At 39.2% G+C, this 24,218-nt stretch overlaps 1 protein-coding gene and 1 pseudogene across 1 annotated transcript in view; one reads left to right on the forward strand and one right to left on the reverse strand.

Moving 5' to 3' along the window:
* Positions 1-24,218, reverse strand: part of SPOCK1 (SPARC (osteonectin), cwcv and kazal like domains proteoglycan 1) — an 875,982-nt gene that overhangs the window by 660,936 nt on the left and 190,828 nt on the right. The gene's annotated exons all lie outside the window — the stretch shown is intronic.
* On the forward strand, positions 494-6,201 carry LOC138164247 (DNA (cytosine-5)-methyltransferase 1-like; annotated as a pseudogene).

Genomic DNA, 24,218 nt, shown 5'->3' on the forward strand with positions numbered 1-24,218 from the left:
GATGTTTTCTTTCAACATCACTGCATTTTACTTCTCTACTTCCAGACTGTATTTCACTGCCATGTATTTGCATTCTCAATCAGTCGTTTTCCTCTTATTTGTTTGGTGAGGTTTACCACAATTGACTCAAGTTTTTTTGTCATTGTAGTTTGTTTTTTTCATTCTGCTGATTACTTCCCCTGTACAGGTCATAAATTCTGCTTTCACAATTTTTATTTCTCTTTTAAACCATTCAGGAATATCCTACCACTGTTCCATGCTATCTCGGGAATCCAGAAGGTCCTTTGCCTGAGCAGATTTTACTTTCCTTTGTCCTTTAGTAGTTCTTCGTATGTATACCTGGACTTGCTTAGCTGATCTACAGGCTATATTCCCTTCTGTTACTAATATCTCCCCTGTTGGAGAGCACCATAGAATAGTGAGAGTGCCATAGAATTACCTAGCATAAGGTCTCCAGAGCAATCCTAACCCTCTTTGTGGGTGACCTCTTCATTTTTATGTTTCCCTGATACCGGAAACGCTGCTAATCTCAAGTTCTTCTCCAGCCGGGATTGGAAGGCTTAAAGATTTAGAAAAAGATGAGGATATTCTTACAGAAAAGGAGTTTATTGAGAAGAAATTAAGTCTGCTGCATGAATTTCTGAAAGCAGAAGTATAGCATCAGTTATTTGACTTGGAGATCAAATTGCACAAAGAAGAGCTTTCTGAAGAGGGTTACTTGGCGAAAGTAAAATTCTTGTTAAATAAAGAATTGTCTTTGGAGAATAAAGACCATACTCTCAATCCAAAAGTGAATGGTTCTTTAGAAAACGGTACTTATACCAGCTACAATGATTTTGAGAAAAGTGTTAAAGAAGACAGTATAGTAGAGATGGAGGAAGCAACTGGATCATCAACATCTTTGTCAAAAACCAGAAGATCTAGAAGTAAATCAGATGGCAAGTCTAAAAAATCTTCAGCTAGCTCAAGGATTGCGAGAAGCTCTGGCAAGCAACCTCCTATGATATCTCTGTTTTCAAAAGGATCCAGTAAATGGAAGTCAGAAGGGACAACTGGAGAAATAAAGCAAGAAATGAATATAGAGAAAGAAGAAGATCTTGAAGAAAAGGAACAAGGGGAAAAGAAAATGAAATTCAAAGTCAAAGAAGGATCTGAAACAAAAGAAGTAGTTCAGAGCAAAGCGGTGCTACCTGTAAAGTCTACTCCTCCTAAGTGTGTGGGTTGCAGACAGTACTTGGATGACACTGATCTAAAATTTTTTCAAGGAGATCCTGATGGTGCATTGGATGAGCCAGAGATGTTAACAGATAAACGATTATCCATTTTTGATGCCAATGAAGATGGCTTTGAAAGTTATGATGATCTCCTACAGCATAGAGTAACATCTTTCTGTGTTTATGATAAGAAGGGCCATCTACGCCCATTTGATACAGGCCTAATTGATAAGAATATAGAATTCTATTTCAGTGGAACAGTAAAACCAATCTATGATGACAACCTATGTCTGGATGGTGGTGTCAGAGTAAAAAAACTTGGCCCCATAAATGCATGGTGGATCATTGGTTTTGATGGCGGTGAGAAAGCTTTGATTGGCTTCACCACAGCCTTTGCCGATTATATTCTGATGGCTCCTAGGGAGGAGTATGCACCTATATTTGCACTAATGCAGGAGAAGATCTACATGAGTAAAATGGTGGTTGAATTCTTACAGAATAATACTGATGCCAGCTATGAAGTGTTGCTCAATAAGATTGAAACCACTGAGCCTCCTGCTGGACTGAATTTCAATCGATTCACAGCAGATTCTCTTCTTCGACATGTCCAGTTTGTGGTAGAACAAGTAGAAAGCTATCATGATGCCGGAGACAGTGATGAGTAGCCTATCATCATTACAGCTTGCATGAGAGACTTGATTAAATTAGCTGGTGTCGCCCTGGGGAAAAGACGAGTTACAAGGCGCCAAGTTATCAGACACCCTATGAAAACAGACAAGGAAACAGGGCCAACCAAAGGCACTACCACCAAGCTCGTCCACCTGATTTTTGATACTTTCTTCTCAGGGCAAATTGAAAAGAATGAAAGAGAAGATGACAAGGAGAATTCCATGAAGCGTTGGCGCTGTGGCGTTTGTGAAGTCTGCCAACAGCCCAAGTGTGGAAAATGTAAAGCCTGTCAAGATATGGTTAAATTTGGTGGCAGTGGGTGCAGCAAGCAGGCTTGTCTACAGAGGAGGTGCCCAAATCTGGCTGTGAAAGAGGCTGAGGAAGATGAAGAAGCTGATGATAATATTCCTGAGATGCCCTCACCCAAAAAATTGCTTCAGGGGAGGAAAAAGAAACAGAACAAGACTAGGATCTTCTGGGTTGGCGCACCAATCAAAGTGAGGGGAAGAAGGATTACTACCAGAAAGCGTGTGTTGACTCTGAAACTCTAGAAGTAGGAGACTGAGTTTCTGTCAGTGCTGATGATCCCACCAAACCCTTACATTTAGCAAGAATCACTACATTGTGGGAAGACAGCAGTGGACAGAGGTTTCATGCTCATTGGTTCTGTGCTGGGATAGATACTGTCCTGGGGAAACATCAGACCCTCTGGAGCTCTTCTTGGTAGATGAGTGTGAAGATATGCAGCTGTCCTATATCCACAGCAAAGTAAATGTTCTTTATAAAGCTCCTTCAGAAAACTGGTCCATGGAGAGGGGATTGGACATGGAGACTAAAATGGTTGAAGATGATGGCAGAACCTATTTCTACCAGATGTGGTATGATCAAGACAATGCAAGGTTTGAGTATCCTCCAAAGATCCAGCCTACGGAGGATAATAAACACAAGTTCTGTATAAGCTGTGCATGTCTTGCTGAAATGAGGCAGAAGGAAATCCCCAGAGTAACAGAGCCTCTGGAGGAGCTAGACAACAAGGTGCTCTATGTCCTGGCAATGAAAAATGGAGTACAATATAGGACAGGAGATGGATTCTTCTTTTTGCCAGAGGCTTTTGGATTTAACATGAAGTTATGTAGTCCAACCAAGAGATCAAAGAAGGAGTCTGTGGATGAGGACCTATAACCAGAACATTATCAGAAATATTCAGAATATATTAAAGGCAGCAACCAGGATGCTCCTGACCCATATCGCCTTGGCCACATCAAAGAGATCTTCTGTACCAAATGCAGTAATGGCAAGCCAAAGGAAGCAGACATCAAACTCAGAATTAATAAATTCTATAGACCAGAAAATACCCACAAATCAATGAAAGCAAGTCATCATGCAGATATTAATCTGCTAAACTGGAGTGACGAGGAAGCAATTGTGGACTTCAAGGCTCTGCAAGATCGCTGTATCACAGAATATGGGGAAGACTTAACAAAATGTATCCAGGATTATTCTGATAGTGGCTCAGATCACTTCTATTTCCTTGAGGCATATAATGCAGAAACTGAAAGTTTTTTTTTTAAAGCAATTGGGGTTAAGTAACTTGCTCAAGGTTACATGGCCAGGTGTTTCTGGGTGGGTGCTAAGTGTCTGAGCCCAGATTCGATCCCCAGGTCATCCTGACATTGGGACTGGTGCTCTTACTTGCTGTGCTACCTGGACACCCCAAAAACTAAGTTTTGAAGATCCTCCAAATCATGCCTGTAGTCCTAGGAATAAAGGGAAAGGAAAAGGGAAGGGAAAAGGCAAAAGCAGGGGAAAATCGGTAGTGGTGGAATCAAGTGAACAGAAAACAGAAGTAAAGGTGCCCAAGCTTCGCACCTTGGATGTGTTCTCTGGCTGTGGAGGATAGTCTGAAGGCTTTCACCAAGCAGGAATATCAGAAACACTGTGGGCCATTGAAATGTGGGAGCCTGCCACTCAGGCATTCTGTCTGAATAATCCTGGGACCACTGTGTGCACAGAAGACTATAATGTTCTCCTGAAGCTGGTTATGTCTGTCCAGAAGCTGGCCCAGAAAGGAGATGTAGAAATGCTGTGTGGTGGCCCACCCTGCCAAGGGTTTAGTGGCATGAACCGCTTCAACTCACACACTTATTCCAAGTTCAAGAACTCCCTAGTTGTCTCCTTCCTCAGCTACTGTGATTACTACAGACCCAGGTTTTTCCTACTAGAGAATGTAAGAAACTTTGTGTCATTCAAACATTCCATGGTTCTGAAACTGACCCTCCAATGTCTGGTTCGAATGGGATATCAGTGCACGTTTGGCGTCTTACAGCCTGGCCAATATGGTGTTGCTCAAACTCGAAGAAGGGCCATCATCCTGGCTGCAGCGTCAGGAGAGAAACTCCCTATGTTTCCAGAGCACTGCATGTATTCGCACCCCGAGCCTGCCAGCTCAGTGTGGTGGTTGATGACAAAAAATTTTTTTAGCAATATAACAAGAATTAACTCTGTTCCATTCTGAACCATCACTGTATAGGATACAATGTCAGACCTTCCCGAGATTAGGAATGGTACTTCTGCCCTGGAGATCTCTTACAATGGAGAACCTCAGTTCTGGTTTCAAAGGCAGATCAGGGGTTCACAGTATCAGCCCATCCTCAGGGATTATATCTGCAAGGATATGAGTGCTGGTTGAATGAGACACATTCCCCTCACCCCAGCATCAGACTGGTGTGACCTACCCAATATTGAGGTCCGTCTCTCAGACAGTACTACAACCACGAAATTGCGATACACCCATCATAAAAAGAAGAGGGGAGGTAGCAACACTGGAGCTCTCAAAGGTGTCTGTTCCTGTGCAGAAGGTAAATCATGTAATTCTGCAGATAGACAGTTCAACACCTTGATTCCATGGTGCCTGCCCCACACTGGGAACAGACACAACCACTGGGCTGTGCTCTATGGAAGATTGGAATGGGATGGCTTCTTCAGCACTACAGTTACTAATCCTGAACCAATTTCGAGTACTTCACCCAGAACAGCACCAGGTAGTGAGCATACGGGAGTGTGCCTGGTCCCAAGGATTCCCAGATACCTAGAGATTGTTTGGTAACATCCTAGATAAACACAGACAGGAGGGTAATGCCGTGCTTCCACCCCTTGCCAAAGCCATAGGGCTAGAGATCAAGCTCTGTGTGGTGGCCAAAGTGAAAGAGAATGCCACAGAAAAAATTAAACAAGAAAATTTAGAGTCCACGGATTAAGCTTTGCGTCTCCCATTATCTTCCTTTCTGGCACCAGGATCTCCAACATGCACTGACTCGTATTTTGAACATGCTGAAATCTGTTTTTGTTCATCTGTCCTTATGAACAGTGTTTGTCTCCTTGGCTAACATTGAGCTGTTTTGATTATCAATTAATTTGATTATCAATTAATAATAATTTAGTGATCAAACTGTGTGGTGTCCTTTGTGCATTCTGGATTTTTAAATCTGTTTTTATTATGCATTGTATTAAATAAGCTACCACTTTATGCAAGTGGAAATTAATACTTTACGTAGTTTTTATATGTTGTGATGTTTCTTCAAATAAATCTCTCCTATAAATTAAAAAAAAAATCTCCCCTATTACCTTACCTATTTATGTTCAAGGTCTTTAACTGAGTTTTCTTATACTTGAGATGTTTGCTGATTTAAGTCTTTTTTGTGTGTGTGTGTCTTTCTATTCTTCTATTGCTCACTTTCTTTCTCTTTCCCCTCTCTGGTTTCTTTAGGGGCCATACCTCAAAGCTGTTTCAGCCTCCTCCCATGCCTATAGACAATTCACATTTCATTGGCTTTATAGTCTACTCCAAATGATTAACTGACATCATCTGGACTGTAGTCAATTTTCCCCTCAGTTTTGTGGAAGGTCACACATACCATGCATGCCACACACAGTGGCTTACTCTCTCAGTTTCTTCAGTTCTCTGATGGAGTTCTACTGTAACACAGAGTCAAAACAAACTTCTGTCTTTTAGCAATCCATGGCACAAGGAGAAGGCATTGAGCTGAGTTCTGTTGCAAACCTGTGGGTCAGTGCAGGCCTGTTTAGAGCATGATGGCTTGTGGGAGAGGTGATGCTGAGAAAATACCTTGGGATACTAGCATCCTATGCTATTCATTCCACAGGTTTTTATCTTTGTTAGGGTTCTTGGTGTCCTAGACTATAGAGACAGCTAAAACTACTTTATTTAGTGTGTGTAATTACATGCTAGAGAGGTTTTATGAGAATTGAAGAAAGTATCTAGTCCTCCATCTTTTTAATTACCTGATCCAGAACTCTCCCATCAATATATCAAGTCCCAAAGTACTTTGCAACTAAAGTGGTTTGGGAAATATTAGGCCAAAAAATTAATAAACTAAGAATGCCCTTTGAAGTAACAATATCACTACTAGACCTATCCCCCCAAATAAATCAAAGAAAGAGGAAAAGGACTCATATAAACAAAAATATTTATAGCAGCTCTTTTTGTCATAGCAAAGATCAGGAAATAAGAGAGGATAATATTCAACTGGGGATTATGTGAACAAATTGTGAAATGCTGATATGATCGAATACCATTGTGCTATGAGAAATTATATAAACCATGTAAAACATGGAAACTTGGAAAGACTTGTATGAACTGATGCAGAGTGAAGTAGGAAGAATCAGGAAAATAATTAATACAACAACAATTTTGTTAAAACAACTTTGAAGGACTTAAGAACTCTGATCAATGCAATGACTAACAATAATTCTAGGGCACCAATAATGAAGCAGACTTCCCATTTCTTCACAGGTGATGGAATCAGGGTGCAGAACAAGATTTATATCCATATATACACATATATGTGTGTGTACACATATACACGTGTATACAAGCACACATGTGTATATACATATACATGCGTGTGTTCATGCATACACACATATACACTTATTTATTTGCTTATTCATTTATTTCTATATCCAAAGTGAGGATTTGCTTCAACAGACTGTGAAATATTTGTTACAGGGCTTTCTTTTTCTTTTTTTTTCTCCCAATGGTATGGGGAAAGATGGGAAAGAGAAAAAATAAATTTTTGTAATTGAAATTAAATTAATTTTTAAAGTTAATATTGAGCTAAATGTACTCTAAGATCCTTTCTATCTCCAAAATTCTAAGGTTCTGTGGGACAGCCTTAGGATTAGAAGTTGGGATAGTATCTATATATGAAAAAAATCCATTGACAAAAGGCAAAAATTGTGTATATTGGCTCTTTGGTTCTCTGAGACCCACTAAGTCATAATATGCCTTGATGGTTCTGAAGAAACTACAAATATTCACCAATTGTCTGCTCCACACAAGGTCCAGTACCAGCTAGTCACTTTAATAACCGCAAAGTCTATTCTGTCCTTACAGAAAACCAGACAGCTCTCACAGCAGATTCCTCATGGGCCTCATTCAATGTGCTCTGACTCAGTTTCAACTAAATGAAGTCTCACCTCAGTGAGAGATTGATTACCCCCTGATAGAAAGCAAAAATGGCAACAGCTTGGCTTCAGTAGAAGTCAATTTCAACAGTGTGTATTCCTCACTGCCTTTCAGAAGCCAGTCTCTTCTGTTTAGATGGCTATTCCAGCCAAACTAGATGGATTACCAGTCTCCAGATATGTCACAAGAGGACAGCTCTCTGTCTCCCTAACACTCCCTGTTCTTTCCCACTTCTGTGCCTTTGTTGACACTATTTCCTATATCTGAAATGCCTTTCCCACTTACTGAATTTCTGTCTACAGTTTAAAACATCTCAAATGCCACCTCTACCAGAAAACCATTCCTGAGCCTTCTAAGAATTACATATTTTCCCCTCAAATGCCATTTGCTTTTAATCTCACTGATGCATTTATCATGAGTTATTGTGTACAATATTATCTATGCATGGTCATATCTTCCTCCTAAACTATAAGTTCAAGGAGGGAAGACTTCATATGTTATCTAAACTTCCTATCTCCCCTAGCACCTAAGCACTAGACTTTGAATACAATAAATTAAATAGGAATACATTTAAATCTTATCCTTTGGTTTAAAAAAAATCAACTTCATAGTTATAAGGCATGGTTAGATAGTATATGTGGGAGAATAAAAGATTTTGGGATTTTAGTGGAAAGTTGCCCAAAAAAGGAAAATACTTCTATAATCTCACAGTACATTAGGAGAGGCATGGTATCGCTCTTAAATAAATAATTATATAAGAGTAGGGCAAGCCAAGAACAGGCACATTCTGGGGGTAAAATACACCAGAGTAGGAAAAATCTGTCAACACTTATTTGTCACTTAGAATTTGACACTTGGTCTCATATTGTTGTTCACTAGAATGTAAACCTCCTGAGGTTAGGAATCATGGGTTAGACCATGGACTGAGAAACCTGAGGCCTCAAGATCACATTTGGCCTTCTAGGTCCTCAGGGGCAGTCTTCCAAATGAGTCCAAGTCTTATAGCACAAATCCTTTCATTAAGGGGATTTTTTCTGTGAAGTCTGGATTCAGTCAAAGAGCCACACTTGAGGACCTAGAGGCTACCTAATGCCTTGAGGCCACAGGTTTCCTACCTGTGACCTAAATCCCACAATGCGGCCTCTACTCAAAATAGTAATTCAGTGAATATTTGTAGGTGATAACCACCAATCAAAAAAAAAAAAAGAATATTTGGTGAAGGATACATCAAATATATTGCTGGACTAGAGTTATCACCTCTTCTAAGGCATGTATCACCCCTGTAAAATGACTAGATGGTCTCATTGGTCCCTTCCATTTCTAAAGTCCTCTCTATCTTCAATTCATTCATAGGTACAAAAAACCATCACTGCTTTGTTTATTTCACATATGGCTTTTCCAATACACAAAACCACAGAGTTGAAAGGGAACTTAGGGGGTCACCTACTACAATCTATACCTGACCAAGAGTCCCCTCCACAATAAATGCATTAAGTGGCCATCCAGCCTTTGCTCAATGACCTCCAGTGAGGGAAAATCTTCAATCTCCCAAGGCACATTTTTCATTTCTCCCATTTCATTTTTGAGAAGTTTTAATTATTAGTATTATTTTTCTTGTAAAGAAAACCTTAATTTGTCTCTTGACTACCTAAAATCATAGATTTAGAACTAGAAAAAACTTTAGAGTCCATTTAGTTCAAATACATCATGATATGAGTGAGCCACCTGCAAATTAGAGAGGTTATTTGACTTGACTAAGTAGGAAATAGTGGAGCTAGAATTCAATCCTAGACCCTCTCCCTCCAATCTAGTTGAGGAATGCTTCCATTTCTGTCCTGTGGACAACTCTTCCACATGACTTAGCTTCGAGTACTAGTAACAGTTATCATTTCCCCTCTAAATGTTCTCTTCTTTGGGCTAAACATCCCCAGTTCCTTCAATAAATCCACACATTGCATCATCATAAAGTCCTTCACCATCCTGCTTGCCTTCCTCTGTACACTCTCCAGCTATTCAATGTAAAATGCCACTCCTAGAATTGAGCACTATACTCCAGATGTGATCTGACCAGGGCAAAAAGCAGTAATACTGTGACCTGTACAGCATGACTCCTTTGGTGTACTCTCAGATTACAGAATTTCTTTTTCTTGTTGCCATATCATATTATTGATTTATGCACCTTTCTAGTTACTACAGTTCCAAAATTTTTTTTTCACATATACACTACTAATCATGCCCCATAATTGTGAAGTTGACTTTTTAAATTTAAGAATAAGATTTGAATTTATTCCTATTAAAAATTATCTATTAGTTTTGGTCCAATACTCTAGCCTATCAAAATATTTTAGATACTGACTTTGCCATCCAATATATTTACTATCCTTTTCAGCTCCCTGTCATCTGCAAATTTAAAGTATATATTTTTACCTTTATCTTGGTCACCAACAAAAATAATAATCCCAAAAGACTCATGATGGAGAGAAATATGTGCATCCAGAGAAAGAACTAGAAAGAACTGAGTTTATATCCAGGTGGAAGCAAAATACCTGATCTTTTTCCTTTTCTTATTTGGTTTTATGTCCTCTTTACCAGTTTTCATTCCATCTGATACAATCCGTCTTTATAACCTAACCAATGCATAATGTGAAAGTATTTACAGATCCTGTACTTGACTATATGCCCCCTTGGGGGAGAGGGGAGGGAGGGGGACAAAATGTGAAACTCAAGGAATTGTGGAACTGAATCCTGTAAACTAAAAAAATAAATAAATAAATAAAATAAAATAAAATTTCCTGGGGCACTACATTAGAGACTTCCTCCCAAACTGACATCAAACCACGAAAAACTATTTTTTTTAATCCAGTCACTAAACTCATTCTGAATCTACTAACATAACTGTAATCTAACCCACATCCCTTTGTGTCTTGTCCACGAGAGCTGCATGGGATCCTTTGTCAAAAGCTTTGGGAAAATCTAGGGAAAAATACATCTACAAGAATATCTTGCTATATCACTGTAGTAGCTCTAGACATATTTATCTCACTAGTTCTTCCCAAATCTCTCATCTCCAGACATTTGCACTGACTGTCCCCCATGCACTCCTTTAATGTCTCTGGATTCCACTAAGATTTAGATTAAGACCCACCTTCTACAGAAAATCTTTCCCTAAAATGCCAGTGTTTTCCCTTTTGAGATTACCTATCATCTACCCTGCATAAATCTTGCATATATTCAGTTATTGAGATGTTGTCTATCTCATTAGAATGTGAACTTCTTTTATGTAAGTATTGTTTTACTTTCTTTGTATTCCCAGTGTGCTTTGCACAAAGCAGGAATGTAGTAATCCCTTAACAAATGGACTGACTGACTGGGCAGCAGAAGAGTTTGATAGGTGTTTTCTTCCATGTGTAATTTTTAAAATGATTCATCTTTTATATCGAGTATCTGTCAAGTCTTTTCTTCATAAAGACACTGATAAGAATGGGCAGTAAGTACCATCTGTATAAACCACTGTGACAGACCCCCAAACAATTTGTATTTATTCATGTTGGGCTTCATAAGTAACTCTTAAAAAGTTGGTGTTATAACATAGCTAGGGAGAGTGTTTACCTATCAATCATGGAATGGTTGAACAAAATGTTGTCTATGATTGTAATAAGGGCTAATTTTCTCAGAAATAAGGAATTTAGAGAAATGTCAGAAGAATTTCATGAACTGACACAGAATAAAGAAGACAGAAGCAGAAGAACATTATACACAATAACCACAGGAGTGTAAATGAAAAGAATGCTGAAATAAAGTTGAATAGTATTTAATTATAGGGATCAATCTTAGCTTGAGAAAAGAGATGAGGAAATGTACCTCTCTCCATTGCTTAGAGAGATGGGAGAAAATGAATACACAAGGTTGTCAGTGTTATTAGATATGGGAGCTGTTTCTATTGAGTTTGCTTAACTGCTTTCCTTTGTACAAAGGAAATTTCACTGAGAGGGTATTTATACCTGGGGATGGAATATATCTTGAAGTGATTATGATATAAAAAGCAAAAATAAACTTTTAATTTTTTGAAAGTTGGTGCAATGGAACGAGATAATCACAAATTCTGAATCAGTATGAAGAAAATGTTCCCTGTTGATTCGTAATAAATAAGCTAGAATGGCCTTTTATGTTACCTTTGTGAGAATTATTATTATTAATAATCACATTTACATCATACTTTACATAGTAATGTGCATTACTAATGAACATAAAGTGCTTTGTAATTATAAAATATTATAAAACATAAAATTATCATTAAATTAATATTAATCCCTAGTAACGTCATTATATTAGGGATATTTTATGCAATATACTTTATAAATGCAATATAAATTTGAATTATTATCTGACCCTGAAAATAACCCTCTGACAAAACAATGGCATGCATTATTATTCCCAATTTATAGATGAGGAAAATGAAGCCTAAGAAGAAGAAGGGACTGGCCAAGTTCATGTTGCTAATAAATATCCTAATACCTGGACTAAAATGCAGATATCTTTACTTTTTGTTGTTTTGCCCTTTATAATATAGCAGGCTGCCTCCTTTCAAGGATGCCAGAACCCATTCATATTACAGTGTAATGACTGATAACACAGAAAATATTACCTCTTTCCCAGGGGACTTATATTTTAACAGCAAGTCTAAACTAAAGCAATGAAGAGCCAGGGAGGGAGATTTCCATCCAGAAAAGGGAGCCCATGTTGGATAGGAAAGAAGCCACTCTATGAACCCCATCCCTTTCCACTCCCCAGAGAATAAAGTGGTATTACCGTGTTTCCCCAATAATAAGACACTGTCTTATTAATTTTTTGGACAGAAAAACACCAGAGGGCTTATTTTCAGGGGAGGGCTTATTTTAATGAACATTGACAGCAATTTTAATAAACAGGTAAATGTGAACAAAAAATGTACCTTTATTCAATAATGAATTCAATAAAGAACAGGATGACACACTCACTGCTGTAGCTCTGATTGGATGCAGCTCGGAGCGCAGCGTGTGTTTCACCCAGGGGGGCGGGGGAGGGACGGTGCATACAGAGGGTACCATAATGTAGCATGTAGCACAGGGGATCACCTTCACTACAGTAGCAATCTCAATAGGGCTTATTTTCGGGGGAGGGCTTATTTTAGAGGAATCTTACACAGTAAGGGGAGGGCTTATTTTCGGGATAGGTCTTATTATCGGGGAAACATGGTAGGAACTAGATGGAGGAAAATGATACACTCACACGTTGTGGAATATGTCTGTATATTTGTAAATATTCTTTTATGAAAGTTAATCTGTTAGTGGATAAAAAGAACTGGAGTGCTAGGGACCGAGCTCTACAATTGGGGGATACCCTCAGTGGAGACTGGAGACATTGACAGAGAGCCTAGACACCCCATCTCCCTTAAGGGTACAGAGAATCCTAGGGGAGGAATAAAATGCAACATACCTGGCCTACAGACGTGTAATATGAAACACAGCAGTTAGTTTTACAACACAATGGGATGTCAAAGGGAAAAAGAAAAATGGGGCAGAGGACATTCCCCAAACTCTGAAACTCAAGTGTCAACCAAGAAGAGAGTAAGGAGAATATAGAATCATATAAATACAGAATGTTAAGGCAAGGTGAAATCTTGGAGATCATATAGCCTATCGATGTACAGATGGTATGAGCAACTGCAACAAAAGACCTCAAATGTCTATGTTTTTCCTCTGAGAAATTGAATAGAACATTTATCCTCTGAATATGGCAGAAAGCAGACTGAACTTAGAGGAAGAACTGTGTTCAATTCCCAATTCTACCTTTTATTGTGAGACCTTGACCAAATCATTTCCCTTCTCTGGCTCTTAGTTTTCTCATCAATAAAACAAGCCGGTTGGGGTTGGTCATCTCTTAAATTTCTTTGAGAGCTCTAGAATTATTTGATTCCTCAAGAGGCTCTCTACAAGGAGATGACATAAGATTCTTGACAAACAGTATAGCACAGTTGGAAAAACACTGTCCTTGGAATCGGAGAACCTCAGTTTGAACCCTTATGTCAGGAGGGTCTGGCACATGCCCAAACACACCTCCAATGGCATCATCCATGTAAAAGGAAAGACTCTAGAAAATTGTTTTCAGGATATTGGAGGAAAGGAATATCCATGGACATTCTTCATTGATCTTTGGGGACTGGGAGGAGCTTTTTCCAATTAGCCAACAGCTGGAACTATCATGGAAAAAATATGGAAATAGCTGGAAATATATGGGAAAAGGTCCTCAGAGTTTTTGAAAAAGCTCCTCCCATAGCTTTTGAAAGGGTCTAAGTCAGCACCAGCCAGGGATTTCTTTGTATTTCATCAAAGAGAGGAGATGATTCCTTCACTCACAGCTGGTAAGTCCCTCAGGATATTTTTTTTTAACCTCTGAGGCCATGTTACCCTGAAAAACAGGCCTCTTCATTTGCCTTTTTTCACAGCTCAGGAATGCAAGTGACAGGGATTCATGAGTCCAGTGGCATTATAGCCAGCCCAGCAGCAATGCCCAGAGGACCAATGGTCCCAGAGGTCTAGCGTAGCAGAAGTAAGTGGTAATGCTGGCTTTGCATATGAATTTGCTGTGGCCTGTGCTATATAGGAACTGAGCTAAGCTGTGAGTCTAATTTCGCCTCCCCTCAGAGCCAGAGTAGGGATAATTATGTTCTCAAGGTATTGGGGGAATGTTTGTATGTTTGTTCTGGGTATATCTTTGAAGTAAATACACCTATGTAAAAAGTTATCCAGTGTCACACGGCTAAATGGAACTATGGTGCTAGTCACTGGGTCTCTTAAAAACAAAGGAACACAGTCAGTGGAGTCTCAAGTCTATGGCAAATAAGAGACTCCCCAACCCCCTCAAGAGGGAAGGAGTCTGGGAATGCTATAGGCCTAGACCTGGGAGAGTTGGGCCAGAGTCAACCATGATACATTTGGTCTGTCACTTACAACTTAGGAGAACATAGTTAAGTCATTTAACCCTTGAGCAGATACAACCATTCCCAGGGCCATCCAAACTGGTCCTATCAAAGTACCACTCTCGTTTCTTCTGTGATTAACTCCCAGCCTCACAGACTCTGATTCACAGGGAGGAAATTACAAAGACATGTTTGAGCGGGTCTGGTACCACCACAAACATCAATCTTCCTCTTACAGCTGGCCCTCTGGGGTCTCCCTGAATCACCTTCCCTTTTGAACAACCATAATCAGAGCTTCCATAGGTATGAATACTATTTGTCACAAAAGCCCTCGAATCTGATTACTGACAAGACTCCAGCCAGAAACCTCAGAATTAAAATTCTGCAGGAAACACTAAGGTCCCCTCCCTATTACTGTCTTTCAGTGGAGCTACTAAAGACTGGGGCATGCCTCCTATGGTGACAGACAATTCGTCGATGAAGGGACAAGTCTGAGCCACCCTGCCCAGCAAGCTCAGCAACATTGATTCAAATAGTCTACAATCAATACTGCCTGTCAGAGCATTGTCTTCCCAATCTGAAAAGATCCTTCTTTTCACAATCAGGGCTGCCTATTTCTTTTTTGCGTTCTATTCAGAATCTCTGCGCAGGAACATAACTGTAGGTAGCAGCCAGCTCCATAAATATGAGGAAGAAATGGGTGCAAGTACGACGAAACCACCCGCATCTACTAGTGTTTTTGCCACTTGCCTCAGAGTGGAGAAGACCTGAGTGCAAATCCTGTCTCTGACATATCCTCCATTGTGATTCTGGATAAGTCATTACTCAGCTGCAAACCTGTCCTGGTAAATGGGAATTTCCTCATCAATAATTCCCTGAATCAACAAAATTACAAGGCTGATCTATGCCCTCCCCTAAAAACAAAAAGACAAAAAACCCACTTCTCTCCTTAACTCATCCTTTACCTCCAACGACCTGCTAGATAGCTCTAACCAGATGTCCTTACAGTGACTCAAACTCAACAAGTCCAAAACCGAATCCATCCTTTTCCTCTCTGTCTCTCTAAACCCAATGTCCTTTTATCTCTTAAGGAAACCATCTTCCCAGTTACCCAGTTTTAAAAATCTCATTCAGCATTATCCTTTACTCTTCCCTTTCCCACATCCCCCATTTCAAGTCCTGACTATTCCATCTCCACCTTTCTGCCACCCCCTTCTCTCTACGTCAGTGAAATGGCCAACAGCCTAGTGTGGACCTTTATCATCTCTCACCTGGACTATAAACATAGCTTCCAGGGTAGGTAGGTGGTACAAAGAACAGAGTACTAGCCCTGGAGTCAGGAGGACCTGAGTTCAAATCTGACCTTGGACACAACTTACTAGCCGTGTGACCTTGGGCAAGTCACTTAACCCCAATCTCCTTCCTTTCTCTAAAAAAAAGCAAAAAAAAATTATATATATATATATACATACACACATATGTATATGTACATATACATATATATATACACATATAAACATAGCCTCCTAATTGGTTTCCCATCTTCCAATCTCTCCCCTCTAAAGCTGCCAAAATAATCTTTCAAAGGCACATGTCCAACCATGTTACTCTCTTACTGAGAAATTGCTATTGACTCTCTTTTGAAGTTGGGATAGAATGTCAATTCCTGAAGTCTGGTATTCAAGGCCTTCCGCAATCTGGCTCCAACATATCTTCCCCACCTTATTCCTTATATCCCTCCCCTTCTAGCCCTCTAGGTTCTGGTCAAGCTCATCTATTATGTGTGTATCAGATTCAACATTCCAGAGTCTACCTCTGTGCATTTGCATAATTTACCCTTATTTGGAATACACTCACTCCTCAACTCTATCAATCTTTTTCCAAGGCTTAGCTCAGGTGCCATTTCCCTTAAACCTTCTTTAATACATTTCCACAATTTATAGATTTATAGGCCCACAAATTTAGAGATGAAAAAGAATACTAGAGTTTAGGTATTCATTAATAACCCCTTAAGGGTTAAATGCAACCCTTTCATTTAATTAATGAGGAACTGAGGCAAAAGAGGTTAAGAGAGGTATCTAGGTGGCACAGTGAATAGAGTACAGGCCCTGGAGTCAGGAGGGCCTGAATTCAAATCCAGCCTCAGACACTTGACACTTAACTAGTCATGTGATCTTGGGCAAGCCACTTAACCCCAATTGCCTTGCCTTCACCTTTCAAAAAAAAAAAAAGAGGTGAAGAGCCTCGCCCAAGGTCACATTAGTAGTAAGTGGCAGAGTGACGATTCAAATCCTGCTCCTTTGACTCCAGATCCACTCTCTTTCCCTCCTCAGATTACCTTGCAATTTACTTATCTATAAACATGTCATATTGCCAGCAGGAAGTTCCTTGAAGGCAAGAAATGTTTCCATTTTCTCTTTTTATTCCTATTGCCCAATTCAATGCCTTGTTCAAAATAGGTATTTAAATATGTGTTGAATAGGCTCTTAGAGAAAGAGGGGACCTTAAAAATCATGTAGTCCAATTCTTTCATGTTACATTTTACACATATATGTGTGCATGTATGTATATATACACGTGCATATACATATATGAACATACATGGAAAATGAGTCCCCGAAAGGCAAAATTTCAGGCCTCGAGGTGAATTCTCATAGTTTTTACTCTAGTTACAATGCTTTTTCCACTGCACCCCACTGGCTTTCAGAAAAAAATTCTAAATGGTATCACTTTGTAATAGGCTGATTATTGAATATATACCTTGTTTCCCCGATAATAAGTCCTCCCCCGAAAATAAGCCCTATTGAGATTGCTACTATAGTGAAGGTGATCCCCTGCTCTACACGCTACATTACGGTACCCTCTGTATGCACCGTCCCCCCCCCCGGGTGAAACGCACGCCGCGCTCCGAGCTGCATCCAATCAGAGCTGCAGCAGTGAGCGCGTCATCCTGTTCTTCCCCAGTGATTTGCTTGCTGGCACCATTGAGAGCAGTGCCGCGGAGGAGAGCTGAGGCAGGACAACATAAGCCCTCCCCTGAAAATAAGCCCTCTGGTGTTTTTCTTTCCAAGAAAAATTTAATAAGACAGTGTCTTATTATCGGGGAAACACGGTATATATATAATTATATATATAACTATATTGTTTATATATAATTATATATAATATATAATAGAGATAATTTTACATATGCATTATTAACACTCCTCTTTCAATTTGGAATTGAAACTGAATGGATTTTCCAGATATACAGACAAGAGGCTACTAATTTACTCTAGTGACTTTATGACTATACTTACAGTACCTGCCTCTGTGTGGCTAAGGGGGACAGTTGGGGCTCAAAACATTTTATAGAAAAAGAAAACATTAAACTACAGTTTACTGGGGTTTAGGGAAAGATAGCTTAAGTTCACAAATGACTTGCCCAAGGTCACACAGAGGTAATTATCAGAGCTGGGATTTATTTCCAGATGTTCTTACTTCAAATCTAGTATGTGGAACTTAACACATGCTGCCATGTATGACAGTTATCAGTCTCTTCTTAACTTCTCTTTCTGTCAGGGCCACAACCATCTTTCTAGTTATCCAAATGTGGGACTTTGGAGTCATATTCAACTTCACTCTTCTTCAGTTATCATATCTAATCTGGCAGTCAGTCGGTAAACAAGCATTTATTAAACACCTAGTATGTGCCAGGAATTAGGAAAGGCTTCCTGTAGAAGATGTAGTTTTATCTGGGATTTGAAAGTACAGTGGGAGAGCAGAAGATGGAGTTGAAGAGGGAGAGAATTCTAGGCCAGTGAAAATGCCCTTCGTCTGACGATGGAGTATTTTGTGGGAAGAACAGCAAGAAATTCAGTGTTGCTAGATCACAGAATGTATGGTAAAGAGTATTATATGAGAAGACTGGAAAAATAGGAGAGGGCCAGATTATGAAGGACTTTGAATACCAAAAAAGAGAATTTTATATTTGATCCTGGAGGTGATAGAGAGCAAATGAAGCTTATTAATTAAAAGTATGACATATATCTGCATCTTAGGAAAAAAAATCAATCTAACAGCTTAGCAGAAGATGTACAAAAAGTTCTGTGAATCCTACACCAGGACATGGCTCATATCCATCTCTTTCTCCACTGTAGCAGCAAGCACCCCAAGCGTCCTCAGGGTTTGCTGCCAATACAGGTTCTTGGATCTGCTTTGATAAAGGAAAACAACTCAAAATGGGTTAACAAGCTTACTTTAATCAGTCAAACATATATAGTTTACCTCGTTCAGGGGAAAAAGGTCAGCACCCTGAACTTCAAAGTATACAGGCAGAATTATCAAGACAGAAACAGATCGAGTAGACAGATTTCCAAACTGTCCAACCATTACATCCATACCAAATCAACATCTGGGTTTTTCAAAGCCGGGGGGCTCTGTACAACGGCTTCCCAGAATCCATATCAAATCACAGAACACTTCTCAAAGTGAGCCCCAAAACAAAGCTACACATCAGGGCTTATATAGCCTTCTCCTGGCTCAGAGAATGTAACAACCCTATTGATTCACTGGCCAATCAAAAAGTATCTACTGAAAAACAAGCCTCCCACCCCAGGCTCCAGGTGCACTTTAGCCTAGGGGCAGGGAAGATCTTTAAAATTTACATTCCCATTACATCCACCCATAAGAGCAACCCCTAACTCAGGCCCTCATCACCTAAAGAGACTTTCCAATAGGTATCCTTGTCTCCAGAGCATCCCTTCTCCAATTTATACTTAATACAAATTAATATTTCTAGAGCACTGGTCTTGCCATGTCACTTCTCTGCTCAATAAATGCTATATAGTACAGATTCTCCTGTGTGGTTTGTAAAGTCCTTCACAGTGTGACAAAAACTTTCCTTCTCGGACTTATTCATGTGACTCTGCTTTACGTTCTTTATGTCCCAGACGAAGCAGCATGCTTGGTGTGCCTTTGACACAACATACCATCTTAATGCCTTTGCACACAGGCTGGGCTGCAGGGCTAGAATACTTCACATCCACTTCACAGAATCCCTTATGTTCACTCGTTCAGTCATGTCCGGATCTTTATAACCCCATGAACCAAAGCACACCAGACCTTCTACCCTCCACTATATCCCAAAATCCATCCAGATTCACGTTCACTGCTTCCATGACTCTACCCATCTTATTTTCTGCCATCCTCCTTGTAATGGTAAGGGAATTTGAAGATCTTCCCTGCCCCTTAATAAGCCTCACTTGGAGCCTAACAAGAGAAGCTTGCTTAGGGGAAGCTTGTTTTTCAGGAAAGCCCACACCTTTTCTTATTTTGTAGTTAGGCTGTGGCTCATAAAGGTCATGATGTCCTCTGACTCTGAAAAAGGGTATACACATATATGTGTGTGTATATGTATATGTATGTGTAAATTGTGTGTATATATATGTATATGTATATATATATATATGTATGTGTGTGTATAAACACACACATACATACTGAGGTGAGGTTTTACTTTGGGGCTCACTTATGGGAAGAGTTGTGTGATTTAACCAGATGAGACTCTGGGTAGCCGTTGAGGCCCCCAGTTTTGAAAACACAGATGTTGGTGCTTCTATCTCTAGTAACTATGTATGTATGTAATGGTCAGACAGCTAGAAGCCCTGTCTGTTGGTCTGTTCAATTGTGTTATTTTCTCTGTCTGGATTTTTTGTCTGCCTGTAATTTCTGTTTGTATTTTCTGAAGTTTAGGGTATTAACTTTTTCCCCTGAACTAAGTAAATGATATATATGTTTGATAAAAGTAAGACTGTTAATCCCTTCTGAGTTGCTTTCCTTTAGAAAAGCAGATCAAAGAACCTATGCTAGCAGCCATCCTGGGCATGCTACGGTGCTTGCTGTTATACTTCTTTCCTTTTGCCTTCAATCTTTCTCAGAATCAAGATTTTTTCTGATAAGTCCTATCTTCTTATTGTGTGGCCCAAGTATTTAAGCTTTGGCTTCAATATTTGTCCTTCCAATGAGTAGTAAGAATTAATTTAAGAATTGACTGATTTGATCTCTGCTGTTCAAAGAATTCTTAGAAATTTTCTCTAGCACCACAATTCTAAAGCATAGATTTCTACGGTGCTCAGCTTTCCTCACTGCCATACATTAATACTGGAAAAACCATAGCTTTGACTATACAGACCTTTGTCAGAAAGGTGATGTCTCTGCCTTTTAGTATGCTGTCCAGATTTGCCATAGTTTTCTTTCCAAGGAGCAAGCGACTTTTAATCACATTGCTGTAGCCACAGTCTGCATTGATCTTTGAGCCCAAGAATCTAAAATCTGACACTTTATTTGCCAGGAAGTAATGGGACTAATTGCCATGATCTTAGTTTTTGGTTTTTTTTTTAATGTTAAACTTAAGGCCAACTTTTACACTCTCCTCTTTCTGCTTTTCATCATAAGGCTCCTTAATTCCTCTTTACTTTCTGCTTCATTGAATTCCTAGCTTCCATCAAAGCTCAGTTCAAGAGTCACCTCCTAAATCCCTATTTGATAGTACATACCTAGTGGAAATTATATATATATTTTATATTTTCTATGTAAATGTTGATTCTTCCTAATGGAATGTAAACTCCTTGAGGTCAGAAACTGTTCTGATCTTTACTTTGAATCACCACAATCTACCTCTTTTTTCCTTCTTTTTTTTCTGTACCAATGATTTGATTTGTTGAAGGGAGCTCCTAAGTGAGGGATTTAGTCTGCCAATATAGAGATGTAATTATCTCACAGAGCTGCTTGGGAGCAATGAGAGATTAAGTGCCCTCTGATCACACTATCAATATTTGCCAGATGTAGGATTTAGACCTTGGTCTTTCTAATTTTGTTCAGTCATTTCAGTTGTGTCCAACATTTTGTGACCCCATTTGGGCTTTCTTGGAAAAGATACTGGAGTGGTTTGCCATTTCCTTCTCCAGTTCATTCTATCTCCAAAAGATAAGGAAGCTAATGTAAACAGGGTTAGGTGACTTACCCAGAGTCACACAGCTAGTAAGTTGTCTGAGACTAAATTTGAACTTAGGAAGAGTAATCTTCCTGATTCCAGGCCCATTCTATTCACTATGCTACCCAGCAACTTAGAAACCACTATTGACTCTGTCATGCTACCTTTTGGCACACAGTGGGTGCTTAAAAATACTTATGGTAGTCTTTTCTCTTATTTATCTTTATACTTACCTGGGGCCTTGCACATAAGAGGTATTTAGTAAATGTGATGGCTAAAAAAATTTTAAAAATAAATCTCACTAAATACATAGTGCTAGCTCGGACTTCACTTAGCCTTTTTTTCCTATGCCCTAATCTCTCCCAAAGAATATTGGAAGTCTCCACAGGCCGCATTTTGCCAAGGCCTCATCTTTCAATCCCTATCTGGTTACTGTGTGATTCATTCCTAATATAGGAACATCAATTCCTTTCTAATGAATTGCTAACTGGCATTGAAAGGTTCTATTTAACTATTCCCTACAGTTTGTAACATCTTCTGACTATAACAGTAGTTGCAAAAACTTGGCATCATAGATCTCTAACCGGAAGGGACATTAGAGGTCATCAATCCAACCTCCTCATTTTACAGACTGGGAAACTGGGGCCCATGGAGGTGAGATGATTTATCCAAGGTGAGACTGGAGCCCAGGAATACTAGCCTCCCCCCAAAGTTAAGAAGGCCCAAATAATTCACAAGCTGATAATCAGTCCTTGAGCAAGAGAGAGAAACAAGCTTCACTCCCCTTCTAAAACAGCATCATCATCATCCTCATCATAATATTATGGAATGAACTCAGGACTTAGGGTCAGAAGAGTCTCTTTGAAGGTTGGAACTTGCTGATTCTGATTAGGGACCTCTCTGGGCCTGAGTTTCCTTATCTATAAAATAGGGATGAAATTACCTACATAACCTATTTCACAAAGTTGTTAGAAGAAAAATTCTTTGCAACAGCACTATACAAATGTGACTGGTGGTAAGGGTAGAGATTATGAAATTCAGTGTAGTAAATTGGAAAGAGCACTCAATGTGAATGTAAAAGACCTCATATCCTGGACCCTCTACTCCTCCCCTGTGGAACCTCATCAAGTTACTTTCCCTCTATAGGCCTCAGTTTCTGGTTTTTAAACGATCAGGTTGAAGTAGATGACCTTTAAGGCCCCTTCCAGCTCTAAGACCTAGTAGTGTTTTGAGCAAATATTTGAAAGCAGAAACAGTGCCCCAAATTGTCACAGTGGAATGATAGGAATGGTCACCACCACCACTCATGGTGCTTTTAAGTCATGCATTCCTCAAGGAATTATTAAAAATTACAGAAACTTAGAGATGGAAGGGACTTGAGAAATAATTTAGTCTAACCTTTCATTCCATTCCATCACCCAGAACATCCTGGAAGACTCTGCTCAAACACCTCCACTTCCTTGGAATTCGAATGCACATGGATATTTACAAACAAAGTATTACCTAAAGTTAACATCTAGACCAAAAGTCCAATTTTTTAAATGAATTTTTTATTTTATTTGTTTTTATTTTATTAGACTCAAATGCCAAATAAAAAATAAAAAAAATTAAAAATATATCATAAACTTAAATATTGGAATTTAAATACAAAGTTAGAAAGGAAAAAAAAGCACGTAATTCTAATTGTGGTACCATCATATTCAAATTGTTTTAAACTTGATGCGCTTAATAATTTTTCCTTTGAGCTGGGGATTTCAGAATTTGACTATGATATTTCTATGAGTTTTCCTCATAGGATCTCTTTTAAGTGGTGATCGACAGATTTCTTCTATTTCTACTTTCCCCCCTTGATCTATTGTTTCAGGACAATTTTCTTTAATTATTTCTTGTATTATTGTATGAAGACTCTTTTTTTAATCGTACCTTTCAGTTAATCCAATTATTTTTTATATTTTCTCTTCTTGATCTATTCTCCAAATCTGTTGTTTCTCTTATAAGATGTTTTACTTTCTTTTCTATTTTTTCATTATTCATATTTTGTTTAATCATTTCTTGATCTCTTATAATTTCACTGGCTTCACTTGGCCCAATTCTAATTTCAAGGTTTCATTTTCTTCCTTAAGATTCTGAATCTTCTTTTCTAATTGGTTGACTTTCCTTTCATACCCTTCCTGTTTTTCTTGGACTATTCTTATTTTCTTTTTTTAGTTTTTTCTCTCTTTCTGTCATTTGATTTTTAAAGTCTTTTTTAAGGTCTTCTATAAATTCTTATTGGGCAGGTGACATTTGACATTACTCTTTGGGGGTTTCTTTATTTCGGATTACTCCTCTGAACATGAACCCTGGTCATCTCTATTCCCTTAAGAGGTTTCCCTAGTTGGAGTCTTTTTCCTTTGCCTGTGCATTGTTTTTTTGCAGTGATACCTTAGTTATGTGTAGTCACCTCTAACCCTGGGGTATGGGGAATGGCACCTCTTGTCCCAGGTCTTCAGTTTTTCCCTCTAGACTGAAGCCAAAGCCAAACCTCCAGCCTCCTCTAAGTGCTAGTTCATTCTGGCTCTTTGCAGCACTCCTGGGTCTGGAGTTCCTGGTCAGCAGAGGTTCCCTGGCTCTTCCCTGGGCTCAAATGCCCAGCTCCCCTCACTATTGGGGGGGAGGGGGAGTTCTGACAGCTGGAGTCTAGATGGACTCTCCAACCACCTAACCCCAGGGCTTGCTACTTGTTGTTTAACAGTCTAGCTGCTGGCTTTTAAAATGGAACCTACTGGAGTGGTTTACTCTTCACAGGGACCAAACCTACTACTGGGATTTTTCTTTCTGATCTCAAATTGTCCAGAGCCTGGCTATGCCCCGTTTTTATTCATCCCCACCCACACTTTGTTTGCCCTAAGGTGCTATTTTAACTCTTTTGTGGGG

Source organism: Petaurus breviceps, unplaced genomic scaffold, assembly GCF_028583685.1.
Source record: "Petaurus breviceps papuanus isolate PSGF00001 unplaced genomic scaffold, PetGlider_PUasm1.0 189, whole genome shotgun sequence".
In the NCBI taxonomy this organism is placed as follows: domain Eukaryota; kingdom Metazoa; phylum Chordata; class Mammalia; order Diprotodontia; family Petauridae; genus Petaurus; species Petaurus breviceps.